Raw genomic sequence first — 19,241 nt, 5'->3', positions numbered from 1 at the left:
CGCAAGGATTGCATTGCACTAACAGCAGATGTGCAACAAATGTTTTACTGTTTTGGTGTACGTGAGGATCACAGAGATTACTTAAGGTTTCTCTGGTTTGAAGATAACAACCCAGATAGAAACATAACTGAGTACAGGATGAAAGTCCATGTATTTGGGAACAGCCCTTCACCAGCCGTAGCCATCTACTGCATGAGACGAGCAGCGCTACAGGGTGAGAAGGAACACGGGTCAGAACCCAAGCAATATGTAGTGAGGAACTTCTACGTCGATGATGGTCTGTCATCAGTAGCTACTACAGAAGAAGCTATCAACATTCTAAGAAAAACACAAGCAATGTTTGCGGAGTCCAACATGAAACTACACAAGATTGCATCCAATAGCAAAACAGTTATGGAAGCCTTCCCTATGGAGGACCGTGCGAAAGACTTAAAAGATCTGGACCTAGGAGTGGATCCTCTTCCCTTTCAACGGAGTCTGGGACTTTCCTGGAACCTGGAAACAGACAGCTTCTCATTCCAGGTGTCCCACAATAAGAAGCCTTTTACGCGGAGAGGCATCCTGTCCACAGTGAATAGTCTTTATGACCCCCTTGGGTTCGTGGCTCCAATAACAATGCAAGGTAAAGCCTTAATCAGAGAACTCTCTTCTGATCAGAGTGAGTGGGATGCCCCTCTTCCCACAGAAAAAAAGAGACATGGAAAAAGTGGAAGCAAGTCCAGTGTCTCGCTGATACCTTTTGGAAAAGGTGGAGACAGGAGTACCTGACAACGCAGCAGAGACGCAGAAAATGGACAGCAGAAAAGCCAAATGTAAAAGTGGGAGATGTTGTCTTATTGAAAGACAGTCAGGCACACAGAAATGACTGGCCAGTCAGGCTTGTGGTAAAAACCTTTCCCAGCACTGACAAAAAGGTTAGGAAAGTAGAACCAAAAATTGTCAAGCAAGCAGCTGCTAAGATGTTTCTGAGACCAATCTCAGAGATTGTTGTTCTTCTTTCTGAAGCATCCTAGAGACAAAAGATAAAAATAGAAAGGACATTATTTGTTTCTTGATATGTTTTATTTCATAGTGGCACAATTTCATTATACCAGGCGGGGTGCCATCCTGTTAGAAGGTAACAGATTATTTTATTACAATGGTTCAATTGGATTTTCATTGTGTTCAATTGTGTTATTTGCCCCCTAGTGGATGTTTCTGGTACTTAGACTACGCCAACAGGAAGTAGAGAATTTGTTCTGCACGCATAGAAGCAGCTACAAACAACGCTACGGTGCAGGTCTTTCAATGTAGTTATTTCTTGTCACGCTTCAGCCTTGGAAAATATTTGTTTGTAAGTTCAATTCAAGCATTTAGCTAATGATTATAATCTTGTTATTGATAGAGTTGCTTACATATCAATGTTGGTTGCATTTACTCACAAATTGCAATGCCTTTCATGTATGTTGTTAGCTGTATTACTTTGCTCGTGCGTCATGCAAACGAATTGTAAAATATACAATACTGTAGTTTTGTTACTGTTCCTAGTGTAATATGCTTTGTTATTCTACATAAATGGTTGTACATTATTAGAGTAATGAAAGGAGCCAATTACCATATGAGTAACAATTAGCTATATGGTTTGGCATCATGCCAGATGCATGGTACCTTAGCGCGTGCTTTGTATTTATGCAACTTCAAATGTATAATGTACAGCTACAGTGTTTCGGTGTGAATTGAATACTAAAGTATATTCTTTTCTGTATTTTGCAGTTTCACAACATAAACGTTTTCAATATATTCATTCAAGAAAAGTCACGCCTTGGGAGTTTTATTGAAGACTTAGTTGTTAGCTATCTGTCTAGTTTTGCATGGGAACGCAACTCAAGGGCAGAATGCAAATATTAACTCTGGTCCTTAACAGGAATCGAGATCAATGTCAGCAGTGCCTAAACTGAATTCTTTGAAGACTGCATTGATTACAATTACTACTAAAAACATGAATGAAAGCAAATTGCTGTTCCTAATTACTCTAGTAGAAGTCTATTGCACAGGGTTGCTAATTGTGTTCAGAACTACAATTAATATCCATGCCACTGATTTAGCATTGATGTACATTGCCCTAACAATGAGTGTAGATCATAACTAGGTCATTGTAGTCCTGCATAATTAGCTTGAGGTGACGAAGCAATAATAAACACTAAGAAAACAGTTTTCCACAAAATGGTCTAATCTAAGCTCAGACATTCTACAACCAAAGAATGACTCAACATTTCATCCACAGATAACAATATATGCCATTTACCAGACGCTTTTATCCAAAGCGACTTACAGTAGTGCTTGCATACATTTTACATATGGGTGGTCCCAGGAATCAAACCCACCACCCTGGTGTTACAAGCGCCATGTTGTACCAACTGAGCTACAAAGGACCACTACGAAAAGAAACAAACCAATACAAAGATAAATTGATCGAAAAGAATGTGCAAGGACAGCTCACAATTCCAACATCCTGTGTAGGCTTTCTGTATGTTGGTTTGAGTGTCGGCTTCTTTCAGGGGTAAAAATACATATTTCTAAGGTCAATTTGTTCAGAGGTGACTCAACCGCTGCCTACCTCAGCATCTAGGAGTGGGAAGTCATTGAGGGACTGACCTCATGCAACAAAGCACCAAACATCTAAGATGATACATTCAGTTTGAGCTTATACTCACAGCACCGAAGGCTCTGCCTTGACCTGAAAACTAATCTGCCTTCTCTCTCTCTCTATCTATCTCTCTCTCGCTCTCTCTCTCGCTCTCTCTCTCTCTCCTCTCTCCCTCACTCTGGGCTGTATGCATCTTCTGATCTAAAGGATGTGCTGTAGAACATATGTTTTTTTACTCTGTATTCTGATCTCATTTTAACAAAACATCTCAAGTAACGTAAGATAATCAGAACCTTAACACCTCAAATAGAGGATATGGATCCTAAATAATACAATAGATTCCAAATAAGGCAACACATGGATGAAAACATCAAATACAAAGCGAAGACATACTACATGACAGGGCATTATTCTTCCTCAGGTTTACGCTTTCACAGTCTCTACATAGCCTTATCGACAGCACCCCCTCCTCTTCTCTAACACCGCCATGGCGTCTCTATCTGCTGCTCTAGCAGCCAGGGACTTGCTGTACGGCTCTGTAAAACAGCTAGACAAAAGAGTCAGAGAGTAGATAACACAGATCTGCCTGACTGTTTAATTTCCCTTTAATGCCCAATCCAATCCCGAGAGAACATTTCTACCCAGAGAAGATGGAACATTTACGGGTGATGCCATTATTGATAGAAGTCCCCAGCAGTCAGAGAAATGAATTCTAATGGTGTCCTCATCCGATTTATCAAATTAACATTTATTGTATGGCACAAAGTGACTGACCTAATCTAAACTGAGTCACAGTCTGAAAAAATAAACAAAATTACAAAGGAGGTTGTGGGAAAAAGGACATGGGCATATGTTCTGTCATTTCACAAGGGGCTGACACCTCGTCGCAATTATACCTTTTTCTAAATGACAAGTTAATACATTTCTGACAGAGCTGCTTGGCACCATTTTCAATGGAAAACTGAGACGGCAACGAGGGCAGAAATTGGACATGAAACAGACGTTTGCAGAGGCGACAATGTAATAAAATGAAGTCTGGCTTTTTGCTGGCAGCAGCAAGTTGTTTCCCTTGGTCCAGTATCAACATTGCACCTGCTCTAAGACTACTTCTCCACACTGCTGAGCATGCCTGAGACACACTGGGGAATGATGATGTCACCAGCACATAACAAAATAATTAAAGACCATTAGTACCAGTCAAATATTTGTACACACCTACTCATTCAAGGGTTTTTCTTTATTTTTTTTTACTATTTTCAACATTGTATAATAATATGTTTATGTATTCTTAATTCCATTCCTTTCAGGATTTGTGTTTATTGGGTATATTTTGTGAAACTGTTAGATATTACTTGTTAGATATTACTGCACCATTGGAGCTGGAAGCACAAGCATTTCGCTACACCCACAATAACATCTGCTAAACATGTGTATGTCACCAATATAATTATATTTGGATTGATTTGAGAGACAGTTTCATCATAGCGCTTGATCGTTCTGCGGCTGCACTTAAAGAAACTTTAAAAGTTCTTGACATTTTCCGGATTGAATGATCTTCATGTCTGAAAGTAATGACGGACTGTTGTTTCTTTTTGCTTATTTGAGCTGTTCTTGCCATAAAATAAATTTGGTATTTTACACAACACAACTGATTGGCACAAATGCATTAAGAAGGAAATAAATTCCACAAATTAACTTTTAACAAGTCACACCTGCTAATTGAAAAATGCATTCCAGGTGACTATCTCATGAAGCTGGTTGAGAGAATGCCAAGAGTGTGCAAATCTGTCAAGGCAAAGGGTGGCTACTTTGAAGAATCTCAAATCTCAAATATATTTTGATTTCTTTAACACTTCTTTGGTTACTACATGATTCCATATGTGTAATTTCATAGTTTAAATGTCTTCACTATTATTATACAATGTAGAAAATAGTTAAAATAAAGAAAAGCCCTTGAATGAATAGTTGCGTCCAAACTTTTGACTGGTACTGTGGGTGCATACGCCTTTAGGAGAATATGGAAGTTGTCATTGTATCATTGACGTTTAATGGAGCATGGACCTATAACTATGACGAAGGCACTACATTCTGAAATGTTGTCCATTTTACTGCAATAGTAACAAACAGGAATCCAGGTGTACAACATGACTGCTCTTTTATATAAAAAGTACTTCAAAGTTTCAATTTAACAACTAAAATTGTAAAACTTTAATGCCTTGGCATATCAGCGTGACCGACTTGGGATGAGTCCTGTGACACTTGTGGGGGTCGTAGAGCAAAACGGAGAACACTTTCAATAGAGTGGTCATGATAGTTTGTAGGCCAAACTGTTAGGGTGCTACAGATGTTTGAGTGAGTGAATGAGTGAGTGAGTGAGTGAGTGAGTGAGTGAGTGAGTGTGAGAGAGACTTTTTAAACTTTTTGTCTTTCTTTAATGAAACATTCTTATTTCATTAAACCCCCCCCCCCCCCCAAAAAAAAAAAAATATATATATATCCTGTACCGCATACATGTACCATACTCAACTTGCCCTCTACCACACGATAAAAAACAACACCACACATCACAATAACCCCCAAAAACCACTTCTACAACCGTATATCCAAAACATCTTCCCAAGCTATACAGACAGGCCCCCCAGCACACCATATCTCCTGAAACATCTCCACTCTTTTTATCATTTCAAACAACTCAAATTCGACCCTAAGCACGCAGAGACCATCCCATTAAATAATTGTAAAGGGTCTGTTATTCCCCCACCTTTGACCCTGTTCCTCCTTGTTATCCAAATAGCCAACTTTGCCGGAGCAAACAGAAAATTCAACAAAACACATTTGGCCTTTTCCTCATTTGAATACCCCATTATAAACATCCCAACAGTAAAAACCACCCCAACCTCTCGCACAGACATTCCAACAGAGACATGAATGGCATTAACCTGGCGGACACAGAAAATACATGAATCACAGTTTCTCTCACAATACAGAAAGGACACCCCTGCCCGACTCCCGGTTCAACCAGTGCCAACCAGCTGTTAGTAGCCAGGGCTCCATGTAGAACCCTCCACTGGAGGTCCCCTGACCTATTTGGTGCTGGCGGTTTGTAGAGCCCCCTCCATCTAAAACACACCATACCCTCCTCCCCACATCCCCTGCCACTGTAGCTTGGATGTGGAAGATAGACTCCTCCCACACCCACAGCCCAGGCTCCACATCCCCTTCTAGTGTAGTCCTTAGCAGCTGCTAGGCCCTCAGCACTGCAGAGTAAAAATCAGAGAGGCCTGCTATACTCAGCCTCTCCAGCCTATATGAGGAACAGCTGCCGGTCCAACCCTAATCTGCCAGCTCTCCTCAGCAGTGCACATGCTGGGTCCCTCCAGCCAACATCAGTATGGTACAGCAGGCTCTGCACCGCCTTTAGTCGGAATGCAGCCACCCTGCTCTCCAGTTCCACCAGGCCCTGTCCTCCTTCGCGGACGGTCATGTACAACAATGCCGGCCTCAGCCAGTGATGGCCCGACCTGAAAAGATCCACCAGCTTGCGTTGCAGGTTTGCGAGCAGACCGGCGGGTGGGTTGAGGACAGCCAGTTTATGCCACAGGGAAGATACCACCAGATTGTTGATTATCAGCACCCTCCCTCTATATGGCACTTGGGACAGGAGCCACCTCCACCTGGCCAATCTTGACATCACTGCCTGTGACAGCCCCTCCCAGTTCGTCCTGACCCACCTCTCCGAGCCCAGGTACACCCCCAACATTTTAAGCCCTTCACAACCCCACTGCAAACCCACTGGAAGCAGAGGAGGGGCCCTATCGCCCATGCCCCACATAACAGAACTTTGCTCTTGCCCCAGTTTACCTTAGCTGATGAAGCTCCCTCATACACCTTCAGACTGGTCTCTAGTGCCTGCATATCCTGCCCATCTCTGACCATCACAGAAATGTTATCTGCATACACTGACACTGCTATGCCTGTCACCACACCCATGCCTGTCCAGCACACTCCCTGCAGTCTCCTGCATAGCAGGCCCAAAAAAAGTCTAAAAAAATAAATTAAATAAAAAACTCTTCCCAAACACAGACGTCAAATTAAACAGATACTCATGGTCCACTCTATCAAAGGCCTTCGCTTGATCTAAAGAAACCCGTTCAAAGTTCACATTAGAACCTCTTGACAAGTCCAACATGTCCCTGATTAAGAACAAGTTGTCCGTGATTGAGCGTTCTGGAACACAGTATGTTTGGTCTTTATGTACTATCGAGTCCAGATGGGACTTCAGTCTGTTAGAGACCTTGGCAAATATATTGTAGTCCACAGAGCAATGCCACAGGCCTCCAGTTCTAAGTTCACACAAGTCCCTTTTTTGGGGAAGGAGAGTCAGAGCCGCCCAACGGCAGTACATCGGCAACTCTCCTACCCCGACGCATTCACGCAACATGTAAAAGAAAGCCAGTCCAATTATTCCAGAGGAATTTTTTATAAAACTCCACTGGGAGTCCATCGACCCCCAGTGCACGACCGGGGAGGACATCTGGGTTATGGCCTCTGCCAGTTCATGGGACAACAGAGGAATGTCCATTTCATCCATCTGTGCCAGAGACCTTAGCGAGTTCTGCGAACAAGTCCTGAGCACACATAGGATCACACATTTCTTTCCTACACAACTCCACAGTTCGCTCCTGCATCTCCCCCACACAGAGGTCACCTGACCATCAGACAACTGTAGACAATGCATACCCTTGGCTTCCAAGGGTCTGTCTTTCCAAACCAAAGAAGAAGGAGCTGGGAGCATCCATCTCATTGAGCATGGAGATCCTAGCTCTTACAAGTGCTCCATTAGCTCTAACCTGGAAAAAACTGCCCAGGTCCCTACGTAATTCAGATAAATTAGCCTGGAGGCCTATATTGCATTGCCCCACCATCTCTACCTCCATCTCACTAATACTACACTCTAGTTCCCCCAATACTCTCATAGCCTCTGAGGATGAGAGAGCTGTATACTGTTGACAGAAAGACAAATTTGGATTTTCCCCATATCCCACCATTGACTCAGAAACTCATACTCCTCTCTTCGCTGCCTCCACCTTTCCCAAAAGGTCTGGATACCTGAGCAAAAAGTGGCATCTTGTAAGAGCTTTACATTAAACTTCCAATAGGATGCCTGCCGGGGCCCTGGTGAAATAGACAGCCAAGCCAAGGATATGTGGTGATCCGAAAAACCCACCGGGAGAATGTTAGCACCCAACAGCCTATTGCTCCAATTCCTGGACATGTAAAAATGATCAAGTCGGGCTGCACTCACCTTAGCCCCAAAAACCTTCACCCATGTATACTGTCTTGTGTTGGGATGTAAAGTTCTCCAAACATTCACTAGGTTGAACTGATTAATTATGTCCCTTAACACTCCCACTGACACTGAATGAGGCTCTTCCCCATTTCTGTCTTTCGTAAAATCCATTGTACAGTTCCAGTCCTCGGCAACCACCAGCCTCAGGCGCTACCTGTGAGAGTTCCTGTCTAAGACACCCAAATAGAACCCCCCCTCTCTCTCCATGTGTTAGGCGCCCCTTTCCACCAGAGCCCCTAATCGACTTCATTCACCACATCACTATGCATCTCTTGCAGAATCAACACCTGTACTTTTTTTAGTTTTACATAGTCACCCAACACACTCCTCTTTCCCGCATCTCTGGTGCCATTTATATTGAGCGAGCCTACCCGAAGAGTATCCATAAGAATTGGGAGAAAAGCCAGCAAAGAAAGAAACCAATAGCAAAGCTCAAAAAGCCCCAGTGCCAGAAAGAAACTATACATCTAAAGTGTCTGAAGCTAAACCCTTACGCACTGTTGTGACCCACTTCCTCAACCTAAAACGTTTCCTGGGTGAAAGGACACCATGCCCCTCATTTTTCATAGCATATTGTATTGATCTTACAAACGTTCTCAGATCAGAAAAAAAGCCTCAAGATGAACTTTTTTCCACTTGGTCTCATTCAGGAACCTTGTCAGTTCCCTCAATGTGTATTTTGACGCCTCTGCTTGACTGGCTGTCAGCTCCGGGCCCATTGAAGAGGAGTCTGAAAAAATCCTCATCATCATCTTCCTCAGACTCACTTTCCTCCTCATCTCCATCTCCCATCCTGACCACCTGCCCTTCCTCTCTGTCCAGGGCCTCCCCCAGCACCAGGCAAAGGTTCCATGGTGCCTTTGGTCACACCAGCCTCTCCCCTCCCACCTCCTAAAATCTACCCATTTTTCCTTTTCCACTTGACACCCTCCTCCTCCCCCCTAGTCTCTTAAACTTCCCCACTATACTCTTCTCATCCACTAGAATAACCTGACTAGACCCAGCCTCATCTACACCACCCTCCATAGCATGACTAGGGCCAGCCTCATCTACACCACCATCCATAGCATGACTAGGCCCAGCCTCAGCTACCCCACCATCTCTAGCCTGACTAGACCCAGCCTCCGCTACACCACCATCCATTGCATGACTAGACCCAGCCTCAGCTATACCACCATCTCTAGCCTGACTAGGCCCAGCCTCATCTACACCACCATCACTTGCATGACTAGGCCCAGCTTCTGCTGTCTGCATCTCATTGCCCCCTGAACGTTGACCTCGATTTCCCCCACTGGCGCTTGTGCCCTCACCTTGTCTACGTGGGCACGCAAAGTTCTTATGCCCCAAATCCCCACACTCAAAACACCGTAGACTATCTGTGCTGGCAAACCCTGAGTAGGGTCCCTCCCCATGCCTCACTTTAAAATGCACATTTAGCTGTTGCTCATTGTTATTCAGAAACCTAAACACTTGCCTCCGGAACGAAACAATGTGCTTAACGGCATCTGCCTTAAAACCTGCCGACAGTACACGAAAACCGTTAGCAAACTTACCAAAATGACTCAGCTCTTTCATAATTTGATCATCCATAATAAACGCTGGCAAATTCATAACTACCACCCTTGTCTAAGGGGTAGAAAAAGGCGAAATTGGTACCAACACACCCCTTACAAATATTCCATTAGCAATTAGCCTACCAACCAAATTTGCTCTTTTCATGAACACAACCACAGCTTTGTTCATTCTGAATGTATAAATTCAGCTCCTACCTGTTCACCGACCGCGAGCAGAACCTCCTCCACTTTAACTCCATTTTCAGGAACACACCTGAATCCATCCCGTATTGTTCCCATTCCCTTTTGCCAAGATTATAATTGTAAATTAATGGAAAGTACAAGTGGAAGATGTTTGCGAGCACTGCTCCAGATCACTTGATATTCACCACAAGAGGGAGAGAAAGGGGAAAGGCAGGGCAATAGGCAATTTAATTCAAAGTAAATTGATTTAAAATTGCCAACATTATTTAATTACTCCTGTCTATACAGAAAAAAATGTATAATTCAAAATAGGCTAGTTGCTTTATGATCATCAGCTTCTTAAAAAAAAGTGTTAATTCTCATGTGCATAGCCTGCAGTTGGAAGGCCCGCAACTTGGGCAACATATGCTGCAAATAACAAATAGATGACTGTTGAGTTGTGAATGTCAGTGGAAAGCAGCTAAAAAAATTAAATCACGGGAAAACATAATTTGGAAAACAAAGGGCTATTGCTGTAAAGAGAAGAAAATGAAAACACATCTGTTTTTCAGTTATCAAAATTATCAACTTGAGCGAATAGTAGTACATCTTATTGGAACGAGTGGTGAGCATCGTCCATATCTCAGGTGAGTGGACACATTCACTATTAATCTATGGGTCAGTCAGTGCCACTTGAAACTTTGTGTTTGGACAATAATTTCCTACTCCAAGTTAGAAAGGTGTCATATTGTAAAATTTGTGTCTCGCTTTCCACATGCCTAGATTAGATGGTTGCATACGAGCAGTATCACTGCAGCCTAAGTTAATTTAGCTCATGGCTGTTTGTAAAAAAAAAGCCTGCAAAAAAGCCTGTTGTGAACAGCGTGCACATTTCTTTGTAGGCACTGCATATTTACAATTGGTGTGTGTGTGTGAGAGTGAGTGAGTGAGTGAGTGAGTGAGTGAGTGAGTGAGCATCTGAAGGCATCACTGAGCCTTCTTCAGGGTCAGAAGGTACAGTGATGCCGAAACGTTGGTGTATTACCCAATAAATTACTAGGAGTTTATACATATGGAGTGTGTGACTCTCTTTGTTTTTATAGCTTACAGTTTATTTATCGTTAGTCAGCACCTCTACACTAAATACTTTTCTCTGGGTGTGTGCCAGCTCATGCTTTTTATGTAACTAAATTAGCAAACACAAGATTGTGGCAAATAAAACTGAGCACATAAAGAAACGATTTAAGGACCATGGACAGCGATGCGAGCCATTGCTGAGAAAAGCGCTCACCTTGATGCAGCACTGGTGGGTGGAAAGCTCCTCTCGCTGTGCCGCGCCCAGCACTGTGTTGCTTTGTGGGCTAGTACGCCTACATGTTTAACATTAGCAGGAACATGCCTGCAAGCCGAGGGTGAGAGAATGCCATGTTATTAATGTAATATTGTTCCCATTCCCCGTTCTCAAAGTTTCAATTTTTAAACAAATAAAAAATAATCTTAGTCATACAGGATATATATATAATATCCTGTGTTTTCTCTCTCCTTTACCCCCCATTTCATTGTGGGAAATGGCTGGAAAGCAAATGGCTGCTGTAAAGAGAAGACATTAAAAATAGTAAAATCTGTCTTTTGGTTATCAAAATTCTCAACTTGAGCGAACAGTAACTTAACTTGAGCGAACAGTAACTTATCTTATTGGCACCAGCGGAGAGCATCATCCATAACCCTGATGGGTGTGCTGTGCACATATGTGACTCATTTCAGGAAACTAGGCATATGTTGCGGGCCACTACTTTTTAATCAAAATGTATTTTTTGGCAGAAATGCCTTCTGGAACATGTACACTTGCATGTACCTTAATAACAAAATGTTATGCCATCTGTAAATACGAATAAAATTGTTACATTATGGGCCTAGTTGGTTTAGCCACAGAAAAAGCAAACATCCTTAATTGGCTGAGATAATGAGTGTGTCGGAAAGATGCATGCAGAAAGATGAGTTTCTGGAGGACCGAGTTTTGAAATCAGTGGAATTACAGTATGATAGCTAAGGAGATGGAGAAAACACCTGTTTCCGGATTACATCTTCAACCAAACTAAGGGCAATCATGGCATCCGTGACAGGGAGAAGCATCCATCCGTGATGTGTACAGGTAAGTAAGTCTAAATAGTTACATTTTCAGATTTCACATGTTTCTAGTTTTGACAGAAAGTCATTTTAATTTCAAGTTAAAGTGTGATATTTAATTTCAAGTTAAAACTAGCTAGCTGGCTGGCTTGCTAGCTAACATTACTTGTATGATCTGTGAAGTAATATGATTTGTATCTCAGAGTCATTTGCTTTGCTAGTTCTAGCCTAGCATTAGCTAGCTAACATTAAACCTGGTTGGTTAGCTACCTGCAGATGAATGCAGGGTAGTAATGTCATGAGTTGGGATTATGGTTCATTGTTTACCTAGCTAGCTAGCTACATGCATTAACAAAAGACTCTACTATGCAAGTAAACATTTCAATAGAATGTTACTGCGACAACTGTTGATTGATGTAGCTGGTAAATTCGCTCTGGCTATCTACTCCGATTTCAGAGCACTCTCGGCTTAGTGTGCCAGAGCACAGAATAACTGACGAATTTACTAATGCTCAACACCCATTGAATATGTTCGGTACCAGTAAATGTTGGCCAAAAAAAGCGTAAATTGTTGCCTACAGCACCTTTGCCGTCACCAACGCTCTGGATAACATAAAAACAGCCTAACATTCTCTGCTAGGGCGAGTAAAATGATCAGTGAGCTGTTTTCTCATTTGTGTCTAGAAGTAGCTAGCAAGCTAGCCAACGTTAGCCAGATCACTTTGGTGCTTGACTGCTGTTGTTAGGACAGAACGCTCAGATCAACCCTTAAAGAGATAAGTGGGGCTTAAGGTTAAGAGGGTGTGAAGGATGCTGAATGGGTGGAGACAAAGAGGAGCTCTCCAGTAGGTACCAAATATTCAAAGGCCATTTTCTTAAAAATGAGGTTATGAAGGCCAGGCTTAGAACTTGTGCTAATGTAATTTGGTTCTGTCTATGAAGGTCTTAGGAAACATTAGAATATCAAATGTCAATATTGGAAAGAACATAACACACTTTTCATGTGTTTATGTTAATGTAGGCTATATGTAAAACCAAAAAAACACTAAAAACAGAATTTCTATTTGTTACAACTATGAATTGTGCATTGAAACAAAACAAAATACCCAAACCCTAAGACACGCGTCAATTATTATTTGACCCTGTTGGTCATCTATGAAGTTTTGAACATCTTGAAGAACAATTTGGCCTTAAATTCCCATGTACTCTTAGAATCTCCACCAGGCACAGCCAAAAGAGGACTGGACACCTCTCAGAGCCTGGTTCAGCTTTTTCCGAGCCCTTTTTACATCTGGGATTCTGTATAGCACTTTGTGACATCTACAGATGTAAAAAGGCCTTTATAAATTAATTTGATTGATTGATTGATTGAATGAATAAAATATCAGTAGCCTAAATATCAGTAAGCATGCTTGTGAATAGTGAAAATCAACAAAAAGCAATAATGGCATTACAATTAATATAAGTGTCGATATGATGGCGGTCAAAAATGGTATATTATTGTCAGTTATTGGACACATTATTTGTGGTCTCGCTCGTGCTTGCAGTATGGTGTGCTTTTTCACACAATAATTGATTTCATTATTCTGTTATCCCTTGTCCTAACAGTCACCACAAATCTTTGTCACTTTCACTTGATTTCAACACTTCCAACAAACAAGACACTTGCAGCTGAAACAGGTGTCCGGTTTCTGTTGGATTGCATCTGCCCACCCGTGTGCCAGACTCATGATGAAGTTTCTTCTGCTCATGGGTGTTGTTCATGCACTGCTTGAAAAACGCATGCGTTGATAGCAGCCAAGTCAAGCATGTTGTAGAACACAGCAACAGGCCAGCCGGGAGTTCCTCATTTCACCTAGCACAGCCATTATCCGACACTCGCTCACCTGCTGTCCGATATGGATCCTTTCCCAGATATGGTAAGCCGTTCAGCATGAATCAGAATAATAGAGATGTCATGATCCATTTCTTCCCTGCCATTTGAGTCGTTTTCATTCAGATATTGTAACAACGCTTACGCAGCATGTGCATCCATTCGTCTTGGTCTTGCCGTTGTAAATGATGCACGCTCTCACTGTGTAGCCTACTCCATTTAGGCCTAAAGGAGACAAGTACATCTGCTTAAATTCGGTGGACTGATATAGGCTACACGGTTTTGGGATTGTAATTAGAATAGATGAATACAATAGAATGGCCCACCCAGTTCTTCATTCACAATTGATGAATACATAATTATGCATTGTTCGCTTCTCCTCACTCATCAACTCACACATTCTCCCCTTTTCTCCCCATCATACTATACTTAATTTTTTTAAATCTGGTGTTACAGTATATGTGTGAAATTAGTTTCAGTATAGTTTAGGTTCAGTTTCGAGGCAATTATCGGGGTGAATATCAACTGGGAATGTCACATTCAACTATGGGAGAAGGAGCGGAGCAGGCTGGGGAAAATAATTCAAGCAATTACATCCCCTTCTAAAACTGGTTATAACTCCAATTCTGTTTGTGATATTTCGATTCTAACAACAACAGTGTTATATAGACTTATTTTGGAAAAGTCAAGGACGAGGGGGACATTATTTAAACATGGCAGAGTAATTAAACATTTACATGTATTAGATATTAACGAATCCCCATCTAAATCCGTCAGTTTAAACTAGAGATCATCCTCCGCGTCTGCAGTGAAATGTGGAAGAGCGATTTTTGTCAGACCATGAGACAGCCTCCGAACGGTTTGACCTACACACTCTGTTTTGCTCTATGCCCCCCCCCCCCCCCCCCCCCCCCCCCCAAGTGTCAGGAGACTCGTCTGAAGTTGGTACCGTTGATGGGCCAACATCTGTTTGGTAGCATCGGAACCGTTTGGGTTATACACTAATGGGACCCCACTGTGGAAAGGAGCGATTCTCAGGAACACAATGGTGTTCTCCGTTTTGCTACAACCCCCACAAGTGTCACCAGAATACCGGTTAAAAACTAATGGAAATATGAAGGTAATTTTGTTCCTACCCCCCTCCAAAAAAAGGGAGGTTGAATGTGTATTTAATAAATATATTTATATATTTTAAAAAATATATCTCCTACATTTAGGACATACACTTCCAAACCGTGTTTCTTATTAAACAGTCCTTTTTTTTCTATTTATGAATGCGTTATCAAATGCGTTTCTATGGGCTTTAGTTAGAGCTAAATTTGTCATGAAATTCTAAGTCAAATAGGCGAATGATCCATAGCATGACCATCTACAAACAATTCGACATGTCAGTTTAGTACCCCTCCACAACGTCTTAGACTCTAAGGCATTAACCTGTCTCCTCCCCTTTATCTACTCTGATTGAAGTGGATTTAACAATTGACTTCAGTAAGGGATCATAACTTTCACCTGGTTAGTCTATGTCATGGAAAGAACAGGTGTACTTAATGTTTTGTACACAGTGTATTCCACACATTATGCTAATTTCTTTCTTGCCAACAGACTGCATAGCGGCCTAAAGGAGCAGACGAAGCTTGTAATTTCAGCTCCCTCAATGCGCGCACTGAGCGAACTGCAGCGCGGTCGGCAAAGGCGAGCCAACTAGTCTTTACTCGAGCACACATTAGAGCGCAGCACCTCAGCATTAAAAAAAGACACTACACCTTTGTGCTTAGGTCTAAATTAAAGTGCATAAACTGCAGCCCTATAGTGTTCTTGCAACATAATTCTCAAATATATGGCGGTGCTCATATGTTGAGCTTTTCTCCAGGGCGCATGCGGTGAGCCTTAGAAATACAACAGTTTAGTCCATTGCTCTGCGTTGTGCTCTGTAAATAGCTTTGGTGGGCTTCCTACCGTTAATATTCTAATCGGCAAAAAAATATTAAACTTTATAGAACCAATGTTAGAACCGATGTTATTAGGCCTTAGGTATAGATGCTGAAGTGCAACGGTCCGAATACAGCATGGGATGCTGCAACATACTGCATCACCACTACTCAACACGACTGAGTCAACCAGCCGCTTCACACATTATGATCAGTAGCCTGTCAGCATCGTATCAGCATCGTATGAACAGATATTGCAGTCTTTATCTGCAAGGTTAGTCAAATAAAGGCAGAATCGACACGCAGTTCTACGCGCCCTCCACATATGCACACACACACGCCAAATCGAATGGTCCATTCATTCATCACATCACACAAAAATGAGCTTTTTTGTCCGATGACGTCAGATGAAGCTTTCAGGCTATGCCCTCGTTGAAGTGCTATTGGTTGCTTGTAGTAAGATAATAAGGCAAAGTGGGATAGAGCAGCAAAGGAACACTGATTTGAAATAGTCTATAAGGTTACAAATAGGCTTCAGCTAGAACCGTAACACACTGTGGGCAAGGTGTCGGTGCCATGTAGGAATCAATTCAATTAAACAAATAAACACATATAACTTACTTGTCACCAAAGATGCTGAAGTTAGCAGATCTGATTCAAACAACGACAGTTCCCTCTTCAGCTCCTTGCCCTCGAAAACTGCATCGAAAATAGGCTACATCCGCAATTCTCAAGCATCCTGAAACCTAGACTCCGTGGTGATACTTTCACACAGTTTATCCGGTCCCCACATTGTAAACGATGTAGCGTTTAATCCATCAATTAGAATCAATCGGTTAGGTGTTAGAATTTGCACAACGATGATAGAGTCAATTTATCCATCCCCCATTCAAATGTTTCAAGACGCAAATATACGAAGGCACCCACAAGTGCCCCCGTTGAAACTAATGGTTAAATGCAGAGTGATAACAAGGCAAAAATGCTATATGTGTCACAGTCCGGTGACATTTCGTTTATCAGTTAGGAGAAATCTGAACTCTTCCCAGATCCATCCTTCATGTTTTAATTTTCAATAAAACAACCAACCAACCTCTTCAGAGCCAGACTACTAACGACACAGTCTCACGCAGCCGTGGACCCGCAGATTGATAACATCCTGAAACCTCGTCATAATCTACGGCTCATCCACATATTGAGCAAACATGAAGTGGCTGATGGTTGTCATTCCGGTGTCACACTTTTAGCTATAACTTTTTTCTCCCTCTTCAGTTCCTTGCTACTCTGCAACCCCCCAGGGATCTGATTAGATTTCAACTCACAACCCAGTGCGGATTTCAATATTCTTATTTCTCTTTGTCTCCGTATTGATTGTCGTTGGATTGGATCTCGGAGATGCTAGCATATGAATTCGTCAGGTGGATGAGGCGAATAATGATAAAGTCGCCAGGTTTATCTTTGTCTTCTGATAGATTCTTCTATCGATTTTCATCGGCTACTGTATGTTTGATGTAGGAACTATTACTGCGCGTCAGGTGGGAAATCCAGCAGGTCTCCTCATAGAAGTAGCCTATAAAGACCACATAGATGCGTTAAAGCCTTGTTCACCACGAACACATCCTTCCTTGATCTGTGACTCTTCAATCAAATGCAAAATGTCATAGCATACGCTATAGTATTCTTATAGTTCCAAATGTTCCGTGTCCCGACTTCTTATCGCATCTCGAGAGCCGTTTGTTCAACAAGCTACACCTGTCAGTTTTCATCCACAGCAATCATCGACTCCTCTCTTTGCGCTCTGGCTCTATACACATCTCAGAGACTCCCCAGTACAGCCAATTCACTGATATCTCACAAGAGGGAACGAATATCCACCCTGATGATCCTCGGCGCGCGCTCCTCAGCAACTCAAATTGCGCGTTTAAGTGGATGGTCAATACTGACCACAAATCACCCGGCTAAGAATACGTTTACATCCACCAAACTCCAACTTCAAATACGCAATGCATTTGTGAACTCTCATATAAATCATATGCATGATCAAGTTCGGAGCTCGACACTAGACAGTGGGCAGTGCTGGGAATTATTTTTTTCTTAAATTGCAGCGAGATGACAGCCTCACACCCACACCGGACTGGCTTCCTCCCTAACTCAGAACAAGACCATCAGTATTCCGCCAGTCAGTGCTGGTGGATTGATGCTGCTATCAGAGGCGCGGATGCTGCAGTTAATGCCAGAAATACACTCCCTCTAGACTGGCTCAACATATCTCCTTTAAAGCGCATTCATGTGTGGCGTCCCCCTATATTTTCCCCAAGCACCCGTCCTTACTTTTGATGGGTGAAATATAATTATCACGTTTCCTGCCATCATCTACCCACTGATTGGTCAATTGCATTATCAGTTGATGTCATAAGGAGTGATGCGTCTGGTGGTACTATGGTTGCGTGTAAGCGCGTTTGTGCTCCAGTGCGTGTAAGACTTAGGAATGTGTGTGTGTGTGTGTGTGTGTGTGTGTGTGTGTGTGTGTTAGAGAGCGAGAGAGAGGGAAGGAGGGAGGGAGATGGGACACGACTGCCACCTACCGACTCCCCCTCCCCCTCTATGACACCATCAGAGCCACGGGCTACGAGCAGCCAGGTAGACTACGGTCCATTTTTGGAAGCAAGAATTTCGCCATCTGAATGTCCTGCATGGTTATAGCCATATTATTGCATATTATGCACACAGACACGACTCAAGATCGAACCCATTTTAGCCAACATAATTCAGCAAAGTGGAGTCACCAAAACTAACACACTCACAATATTTGAGGCATCTGACCAGCTAGCTACACTTGAATAGACAGTCCATATTTTGGACCTCAGTGAGTCTACAATTCCATTCACATTGGCATGCGCAACTGTTTGGAAACATTCAATGAACGGGCAACTAAGGTACCAAATTATAAGAAATCATCATTGCAATGACTTTTGTCTAGTTCACTCAATACATATTATGCACTTCATCATCAAGCAGTGAAAGAGGCCAATGCATGGTGATTTCTCAACACTAGAATGGAATTAGAGTCAATCCAGTGCACAACAAACAGAAGGCCTAGATAATTGTCTAACATGTTACAATTATGATACCATATTTATTTAGTCTAATCAACTGATAATACTGAAAGTAGTCTAAGTCCTCTGGGATTGCTTTATATGATTGTATAAAATATGCATTTGCTATGAGTCCTGAGGTCTCAGACAAGGTTACTCATCATGTGACTTTAGCCTACCGAACTACCTCTGCTACACATAGGACTACTTAAACAATAAACTGAATATGATAGTTTGACAGTGGCTACAATAAGCAGCAGTGAGTGACATACAGTACAGTTGAAGTCGGAAGTTTGCATACACCTTAGCCAAATACATTTAAACTCAGTATTTCACAATTCCTGACATTTAATCCTATTAAAATGTCCCTGTCTTGGGTCAGTTAGGATCACCAATTTATGTTAAGAATGTGAAATGTCAGAATAATAGTAGAGAGATTGATTTATTTCAGCTTTTATTTATTTCATCTCATTCCCAGTGGGTCAGAAGTTCACATACACTCAATTAGT

General features: G+C 42.2%; 1 protein-coding gene and 1 long non-coding RNA gene across 2 annotated transcripts in view; one reads left to right on the top strand and one right to left on the bottom strand.

The window, feature by feature from the left end:
- The window catches only part of LOC110522368 (leucine-rich repeat-containing protein 4C), a 156,247-nt gene extending 138,283 nt beyond the window's left edge, over window positions 1–17,964 (bottom strand). Inside the window, exon 1 of the mRNA XM_021600717.3 lies at window positions 16,262–17,964. The gene's annotated coding sequence lies outside the window, so the exon portion shown is untranslated. The remainder of the gene's footprint in view (window positions 1–16,261) is intronic.
- Window positions 1,229–1,793, top strand: LOC118964577 (uncharacterized). Its single transcript, XR_005051686.2, has 2 exons — window positions 1,229–1,333; window positions 1,753–1,793. It is a non-coding gene; the product is annotated as an uncharacterized LOC118964577 (long non-coding RNA).
- Window positions 17,965–19,241: the final 1,277 nt, after the last annotated feature.

This window comes from Oncorhynchus mykiss, chromosome 1 (assembly GCF_057628025.1).
Source record: "Oncorhynchus mykiss isolate SJ-2025 chromosome 1, ASM5762802v1, whole genome shotgun sequence".
Classification (NCBI taxonomy): Eukaryota; Metazoa; Chordata; class Actinopteri; order Salmoniformes; family Salmonidae; genus Oncorhynchus; species Oncorhynchus mykiss.
Note: the sequence above shows the minus strand (reverse complement) of the source record. Positions and strands in the feature narration are given on the sequence as shown.